Genomic DNA, 9,565 nt, shown 5'->3' on the forward strand with positions numbered 1-9,565 from the left:
GTTAGACTCATGCAGGCTCTATAGGGTTTCAAGAGGAAGGTTTTCCATCTCTGGGTTTTAGGCCAGCTTTGGAAACAGGCTGGAAGTTTCCATTACAGAATCACTCATGTATTTCCCAGATACCCAAAGGGCAGGTTTTATTTTCAAGCGATAGATAACTTGTATCTACTGTGTGCCTAGCAATGTTTTATACACTGCCCCATACTTTGACTATAGGAAGAGGTAAAATGACATAGTTTCTAGCCTCTTGAAAGCTGCCAATCCAGGTAAGCTTAGCTATGTATGCCATGCAGCTAACAATAACTAATATTATTAAATGTTTATCTATATGCAAAGGCCCTATGCCATGTCCTTCAAATGCATTATCTTATTGAATCTTCACACTTATTTCCAGAGATTACTGTCAATGTACACATGATAGAACTGAGGCCTCGTGATACATGGCTCATTCAAGTTCAAATTGCAAGTAGGTGCTGAAGTTTAGACTCAAACCCGGATTGACTCTAGACCTAATCTCTTCACCAATGCACTATATATACCTACACTGTTTTAAAATCATATTAAAAGGTAATGTAATATCTGTATATCTAATTTCTCATTATCTTTTTTCTTCTATTAGGGAGGTCTAGAATTAGTGCACCAGCGTACTGTGAAGTTTTAAGAATATAGCACATTCTGGGAATGCGACCTCCCCGCAATCCTCTACCCCAATGCTGGGGATGGAACCCAGGCATATGCTAGGAAAGTACTCTGCCACTGAGGTACATCTCCCATCCTAGGAATGCCATTTATATTGAGGGAAGTTCACTTCCTGTAACCTGAGTTATTCAACTGTTTGTAGCACCCTGGGTATCAAAAAATACCATCAAATAATAATGCACATTGCTAAGTGTCATCTAAATTAACTGTAGGTAGCCTTATTCCATTACAAAACTGGAGGAAAATGTGGTATAATAAAAAATATGTTCTGTCTTTGTCCCTCATTCCTGGCTCCTGCCAACTCCTAAAACTCTTGGAATTTCCTGACTGATGTGTCTTTTATTATTTAAGAAACACATTTTGGACACACCACAGAAAAACAGGTCCACATTAAAGCCAACTTCACTGATGCTTAGAAGCCACTTCCCAGGCTTGATCTAATCATGAAATCTTCATGTGTCACCAATTCAGAGCACTGCTGAATTTGGCACTAGTAAGAAATCACACTCTTTAGGCAGATTCACATGCACCTCAGTAGAACACAACATGATACCAGGCATGGTTTTGCATGATTGTGAAAGTACCTACTCGGGAGGGTGAGGAAGAGGATCATAAGTTCAAGGTCAGCAGTGTGGACAATAGTGAGACCCTGTCTCAAAATAAAATAATAATATAATAGGGCTGGAGGAAAAAAGTGTCGGGAGGCCCCTCTGGGGATGCAGCTTAGTGATGGAGTAAAGTCTTATATCCAATCCCCAGTACCACCAAAATTAAAAAAAAAAAAATTAAATTAAATTTTTAAAAATGCAGACATGGTATTTTTAAAAAATTTTAAAAATTGCAGACAAGTTTTACAGTGATTTATTGCACATTTACTCTAGTTTCAGGAGAGAGTAATCATGTATAACCTCAAGAGCTTACCTGTTCACACTGAACTGCAGACATTATTATGTGACAATAGTCACTATCTATTGTTCTCTTCCTTACGCACACTCTTTTTTTTTTTATTTTTAGGGGGGAGAGAGAGAGAGAGAGGGAGGGAGGGAGGGAGGGAGGGAGAGAGGGAGAGAGAGGAGGGAAAGAATTTTTAATATTTATTTTTTAGTTTTCGGCGGACACAACATCTTTGTTTTGTATGTGGTGCTGAGGATCGAACCGGGCCGCACACATGTCAGGCGAGCGTGCTACCGCTTGAGCCACATCCCCAGCCCTACGCACACACGCTTAACCCAAACCTTAACAGATCATTATATTTCCCATCTTACTTACCAACTTCTGATTTGTGAATATAAAGTCCTAAGTGACATAAATCTAAAAGAGAAAGCCAGCACTCCATAAGCAGACCATCACAAATAACCAGGGAGTCTTTAAGACCAAGCTAGTCAAACCAACCACTACATCCCTGCACTCCTCTCTCTGCAGCAGAAATATACCTTCCAATTGGGGGACAGAGGACTTGTGGTCAGGGCCCTGATGGGGGCCAGTATATTGCATAACTCCACAGGTCTCTGTCCCCCTCCTAGTAAATGGTATTCCCTGAGTTGGGCAATCATGTGGGACTGTATCTTTCCTACCCACTGTCCCCTCAGTAAGTGCCATTTAGTACTTTTTAGCCCTTCCCAGCTGGACCACTGAGAACAGGTCTCTTCCCCACTATCCCCTGGCCACAATACCCTCCTCTACTACTCTGTTCCTATAAAGGTCTGCTCCCCTAACTCTAATTCTCTCCACCCCAACAGAATCACCTAAATGGCTCCTGAAAAGCCTTTAGATTTTTCTTTTTCATAAAGATTTGGAAACCCCAAGCAGAAATGTCCAGCCCATGGCCATAACTTATAACCAACTGTTCTGAATAAATGATTGGACAAGTGACAAGTTAGGTCTAAGAAAAATTAATTTGCTAAGACAAGAGTGCCATGGAAATTTGGGGGTGGGCGGGGGGCGGCGAGTACCAGGGATTGAACTCAGGGACACTCAAACACTGAGCCACATCCCCAGTACTACTTAGCACCTCGCCATTGCTAAGGCTGGCTCTGAACTCGTGATCCTCTTGTCTCAGCCTCCTGAGCTGCTGGGATTAAGTATGTGCCACCACGCCCAGCACCATGGAAACACTCTTAAAGATGGACACAGCATTCATTAAATCACTTTTTAAATCCTTAATTCTACTTCCAAGAAAGAAAGATAATACTACCACAAGTGAGAACCCCCCCCCCCCAATCCACCCTTATAGGGCCTGAAACTTCTAGCATGTCCCTTGATCCTGCCACTCAGGACTCACTCATGCTTTTAGTGGGCTAGCACGCTCCCCAAAGATGTATCCAAAACCTCTCTTCCCTGTTTAATGAGCAAGGTAACCAGTGGATAGAGAGCAAGCATTTAAATGAAAGTAAATTTGCTTTACAAACATTAAAAAAAAAAACAGTGTATACTCATTGTGGTTATTTCCACAGAGCTATCTGTCAGTGGGTATACCTTCATTTTCCTGTTCAGATTCCAGAGCAGATCACTGGGTAAAGGAAATACTGTACATGGGTCAATATTTTGCACAGGTCTTCTCTAAAGCATGTGGAATTAGCTTAAGATTTAAGTGAAAAAAAAAAAAGCCTCAACTCCTATTTGAATGTAGTGTGACAACTTTCAGAAATATTTTGAGGGGGAAAAGCCTGCTCTCCAAGTTAGTATCCACAACTTCTCTAAACTGGGGAACTCTCATCCTATTAGTCATTAATAAAATTGCTTCACACATGCCATGCTATATATAGAAAGAGTCCTATTTAGAAGATTAATAGTTTGTGACAAAATGTTTAGGTAAAGAAACCAGGAATATAGAAAACCAATACCAAGGATTTACTCAGACTCTACTGAATGTCTACACAGACTAAGAGAGGCTGTGTAATGGAGAGGATAAGAATTAGTGCTGAGAAGTCTCTGTAACTTTCTTGATTTGTTTTCCCACTAAAATCACTGCTATTCAACCTGTTTTCATCTTCAGAACATTTTGTTCAACTGAAATTTTATGGGAAAGCCCACTGTACAAGAATATTATAAGAATAAGAACTTTTTTCAGAATCAAGCAGTGGGGTAAAATGGAAGGAAGAAAGCAAAATCCCCTCATCCCTGCCACAAGCATATTCCAGTAAAGGTCACCAAGAGAGCATCTTAAAGCTCAACTTGTTAAAAAAAAAAAAAATCACAATAAATATTCTAAGGTTCTGCAAAGATCTGACTTTTTTCCTGATTCTTCCTAAACTCAAGGAAGTGGAATTAACTGTATTCAAAAAAGTAAATGCTACCACCTGAGTCTTGCTCAGAACCAAAATTAGAAGTCACACTCCAGTCCAGTTCAGGTCAACACTGAAGAGTCCAAATAACTTCAAGAACAAAATAGAATTAAAAGCTGTAGTCAAATTCTGCTGATTAATAGTGTGGGAGCAATCTATTACTAAAACAAGGAGCCAGGTCCTTCCAACACTGTCTCCTAGACTAACAGGCAGAGAGTAAGGCAATGGCAACAAAAAGGTAAACTCTCTTCCAAAATGAAAAGTCCTATACTATGCAGGGGTGCTATCCAAGATCCTCAGTCAATCATCTTTATAGGTCTCATCACAGAATTATTTCCATTTGCCAGGTTTAGTCCTCCAGCAAGACAGAGCACAAATGGAACATGGATGATGCTTCCCAAAGCTATGTAATTTAGGCTCCCATGATGCAATTCAGCTCAAAAGCCAACAATGCAGCTCAGCCCAAAGGACACACCTGGGCAAGGCCAAGCCCTCAGGATGACACAGATGTCTACCTATCTATATCTATGCAATCAGGTTGGTAACCAGATGCTGGGGAAGTGACTTATTCTGTCACAACAAGGGCTAGTCACCAATTTACTGAGTTTCCCTATTCTGATTTATGGTATTAAAATGAGGTCTCATTTGCACACATCCTAAAAAAGATGACTGAGCATTTCCCCCCTGCTGTTTTCTCTTTTCAGCATACCACAATTTCAGAGAACTGGAGATTGAGCCACTTCCTACCTTTTATCTATTATCCCCCCCAATCTCCTTCCCCCCCCCCCAAATAAGACCCTCTATCACCTACAAAAACAGAGCTAACAAAATCAGATTTGAACTAAAGGACACTGACTCAACTGACCCTGATGTGCAAAGGGCTCCAGCCACTGTCCCAACATTAGGAAGAACCGATCCAGGTTCAATGGTATCAACATCTGTAAACAGACACAAAGAGGTAATTGTAAGTTATCAAGAGCTAGGGAAATAGAAGTTACCACATAATTACCATTGTTTCAATCTGAGTTACCACTTCTTCACCTCAAAACAACTGGCAGCCAGTGTACAATTAACTCTCCTTACTGCAGAACATATATCAAACAGTAACAAAATCAGATCAACTTTAAGTCATCTAATGTGATGCAAAACCACTTACCCACAACTCCAACACCAAGTGATGTCAGCTGACTTTTTAGGTGTACACCTTTCAGAAGAGTTTGCCCAAAGCTTCCATCTAATTAAGAAACAAATTCACTGGTACCCTACATTAAAAGGCCAACCTAGCTCCAAGGCTCCAAATGTACTTGGATTTGCAGATTCTTTCTCCAAACACAATTAGTGGCCAATGTAGGAGTCAATGGCCTCTCCCTGTGTTCAAGTCCCCTCCTACCCATCCACCCCCTTTCAAAAATTAGAAAAGAGCCACCAGTCTTCAAACTGGCTGATGAAATTTCAGCCTACAGGATATTTTCATACTTGAGTTATAATAAACAATTGAAATGAAGATAAATAGTGGACAGCTTAATAACCCACTGGATAGAGCATTTTATGCCTAGCATGAACATACAAAATTAAGTTCAAAATCTTTAACCTGGGCCAAACCAAATGTGTGGCTAATATATGTACATATGTGCATATGTGTACATCCATAAACACAGGTGTGTATCTATATGCATATATGTGTACCTGTATACACCTACATACATGTATGCATATACACACATATGTACATGTGTATGTGTGCATATATTACTTCCAACTGTCCATTTCTTAGTTCTACTCAAAGTATGAAGGGTGGAGTCTATTGTTTGCCTCACCCTAAGCTGTTCACTTTAGTCATTTGCTTGGTAAGGTTTTGATCGTATTCACATCAGAATTCGGTACCAGGCTCTGCTGCATCCCTTCATTGCCCAGAACTACCCCAGAAAGCTCCATTCAAGTTCATTCTGACAACCATCTATAGGTGCTATCACAATACCAGAACCTACAACAGGTGACAAATTCTCAATTTTTTATTAATCTTTCCCAAACACTAAGAGGTTTTATTAAACATTTCTAATACTGAGTTTACTTCAAATAGCCTAAGCAACATTTAAGTCTTTTAATTGTTTGGCTCAAAAGGCTGATTCACTCAAAGAACACACTAGTTACTGTTGTAAAGTTCAAAAGAAAAAAGAAGCATATTCTTTCTGTTTCAGACCACTGTGATATGGCTGAAAAGGGCCAAATCAAGGAGAAGTCTTTATTAGACCTCTCAAGTGGACAATCTGGTCAAGGTGAGGCTCCAAAGCAGTACACTGTACCTCCAACAAAAGGCCTTGGTTATGTGCCAACCCAAAGATGCCAACATAGTGGAAATGAGCCCTACAGTGGTCATTATCTAATGTAATCCATTGAGTGAACTTTTAGTACCAACCTACATATCAGCTGGGTGTTATTAGCCATCAGGAGGACCAGACAAGAGTGGACTATTGCAACATAAAGTCTTCCTCCCCACAAAAAAACAGCTTTAAAGTTGGATCTTCATGGTCATCTCTGTAGACCAACAGGGCATGTATTAACACATGCCTGATCCTTCAACCCTAAATTCACAGAGATGAAAGATTCACATACTAGCATGCATTAAAGTATGCCCTCAACTGAACATCCCAAGTGCCTCCTCCTTTCCCACTCTCAGCTCGGTGACTTTTTGTTACAATAGTCCTACAGTACCTGCAAAAACAGTGATAAAACCCTTAGAAATGTAACAGATTTAATCAAAAAGGAGCTTCATTACCTATTTCCTCATCCTTTTAGCCTTTATTTTTCTACCTATTCTGAGCCCTACCTCCACCTCTCTGACCCTCTCTTTTTACTCAACATTTTGCTCCCTATTCTGGCTATTACTGCCCTCTTCCCCTTCCTTCCACCAATTTCTTCCCAGTCTCTGGAACTTGCCAGTTCATTCCAGCTAGTTTCTGCACTAACCATTCGCTGAACCTGGAAGGCTCCTCCCCTTATCTTTCATGGCTGGCTATTTATTTAAAGCTCAGCTTAAGTATCATCTCAGAAAAATCTTTCTTGAAGCCAGATGTGGTGGCACACACCTGCAATCCCAGCAACTAAGGTGGCTGATGTAGGAGGATCAGGAGTTCAAGGCTAGCCTCAGCAACTCAGCAAGGCCCTACCTGAAGAACTTAATGAGCCCCTATCTCAAACTAAAAAATAAAGGGATGGGGATGCAGCTTAGTGGTAAAGTGCCCCTGGGTTCAGAACCAAAAAAAGGGGAGAAAGATGTTTCTTGATTTGCATTACAAACATTTTCTATCACAACATTCATTTTCTTTAGCACTTAATCAAAATTAGATTTCTTTATGTACTATCTCACTGTCCCCACCCCCACTTCAATTAAGCTCCAATACAGAGAAGACTTTTGCTTGTGTTCACCTTTGTACACTGGTTAGCACTTAGTAGCCAGTCAATAAATGTTTGTTGATTGAATGAATTTTGGACTTTTCATTCAATGGCAAACAAGGCTCCAAATTTATTAAGGTAAGAACAGCAGTCATTCTTTTGTTATTCTTTCATAAAACATCAAGCACACTGTTAGTTGTACAATCAAGGCATTAAGCATTCTGTTTTATCAGGCCTGAAAGACCTGATAAATGGAATAGGAATGTCTTTCCAGCATCAGAAGAACATCTGTTACGATAATTCTTCTAGCAAAATGCATATCAAGCTCAGTTACAGAGGGACAGGATTTATATCCACTTTCTAATCAAAGAACACCTAAAATTTAGGCACTATCAAAGTTCTTAAGAAGACAGTTTCAGATTCAACAGAGAATTTCTTAAAAAAAAAAAAAAAAAAAAAGACCAACACCAAAACAAGAATCATTATACTTCACTCTGAAATCCACACATGACAGGCTAGAGGAATGCTACTTGATGATTTTTTTTTTTAAACAACAGAATATCAAAGACATCTTTCCAGTTATTCTTTGCTTTCTTCGAACATTTTTTTCACACCCATTACTGGTTTATATTCTTCTTTACAATAAAACTGTACAGATCACAATGTCTCATTTGAGACCACCTATACACAAAGAATCAGCTAAACAAATAAGATGAAAATCAGCACAAGTCGATTGTGTCACTGAAGACGTGTGTGCCAGACACAAATGGAGAAAAAGATAAAAGAGCCATTGTCCAATTGTAGAAACAAAAAAGTAATATGGGGTTTTCTGTTCTCTGAAGTGCATCATGAAGTGTGGGTGGAGAGAAACAGAGAAATCCAGAATTAGCCTAACATCAAATCATTCTGGAAAGAGTTGACAACATGTAAATTCCTCACACATAAAGTATTTAGAGCAAGAGACCTTGATTCCTGGGCTATGATGCCATTTAGGATTCCTTGCAAAGGCTTTAGAATTCCACTATTCACAAAAGAAATTGCTCCTCCTTATAATAGGAAGCTACAAGGCGCTGAGAAGTACTCCCAATGCACAGCCTGTGACTGAAGTATTACAAAGCTTGCAGTTAAGATCTGGGATAGAAGCTGAACACCTAATTCAAAAGAGGTAACCAAGATACTAAGTGCCATAAAGGCGGGGGAGGGGGGGACCACGGCTGACACTCAAGCCACAGAGAATTAAAGTGGAAACGAGGGGTGTGTATGGGGGTAAGGGGGGGTTGGAAAAAACAATACATTTGTCACCCCATCCCACTTCCTATACAGGATACAGGCAAAGCGTCCAGCCCCATTACCTCAGGCACAGATGGTTATCGTTCATAGCAAAGGTGCACAGAAAGGCCTTCAGGTCGGAGCCCCTTAATTCCGGGGCTGTTAACGATTAAAGAGACGGATGGGGGTGGGGAGGGAAATGAAGGCGGAGGGAGCTGGAGATTCACCCACCGTCTCCCCCTCCGGCTCCTACCTCTCAGCGCTCACCCGAGACTTAGGACCAGAGTCTGCACCTCCTCCAGGGCAGTTCCGGCCTCAGACCCCCAGGCCCTGGGTTGAGGGGTGCTGGCCGTGGGAGGCAGGGACAGTAGGCAAGTTTTCTGAGCCCTGCGGCTGACACGCCACAGGCTCCCCTCACAGCCTCTTCTTCCTGGGGGACCAGTCCAGACAAGGCGCTGATTTCCACTCCTCCCCTTCCACCCCGCTTTTCTCGAAGGAACCCAACCCCCGCCCCTGCATCTCTCAATGCTCCCCCCTTTTCCTCAACTCCCCCCTCCCCAAACTCACAGCTGCTCCAGAGGTTCCTCCAGTCAAACCCTTTCTGGAAACGACGGCGGCTCGGCGGGTCCAAACCACCTACCATCCCCGTTCGCGTTTCCAGGTTCCCTACCCCCGCCGCCGCCGCCTCTTCTTCCACCACTGCCGCCGCCTCCTCTTCATCTGCGGCCCACCGGCGGCGGCCGCCCCGAAGCCCCGCCCCCTCCATCGCCTCCTGCATCATCACTTCCGGTAACCCCGCCGGCCGCCAGCTCCAGGAGGGAGAATGGGAGAGGGGCGGGGAGGGAACGGGTGGAAGATTACGTCACGGCGTACGCAAAGACGTACGAAGCCATAGCCAAGTAAGGGCAAAGACGTACCAC

The 9,565-nt window shown here is 42.0% G+C and overlaps 1 protein-coding gene across 2 annotated transcripts in view; it reads right to left on the reverse strand.

Moving 5' to 3' along the window:
- Positions 1 to 9,381, reverse strand: part of Dcun1d3 (defective in cullin neddylation 1 domain containing 3) — a 33,064-nt gene extending 23,683 nt beyond the window's left edge. For both annotated transcript variants that reach the window (XM_026402488.2, XM_026402487.2), the window contains exon 1: positions 9,213 to 9,381. The gene's annotated coding sequence lies outside the window, so the exon portion shown is untranslated. The remainder of the gene's footprint in view (positions 1 to 9,212) is intronic.
- Positions 9,382 to 9,565: the final 184 nt, after the last annotated feature.

Source organism: Urocitellus parryii, chromosome 9 (genome assembly GCF_045843805.1).
Source record: "Urocitellus parryii isolate mUroPar1 chromosome 9, mUroPar1.hap1, whole genome shotgun sequence".
Lineage (NCBI taxonomy): Eukaryota > Metazoa > Chordata > Mammalia > Rodentia > Sciuridae > Urocitellus > Urocitellus parryii.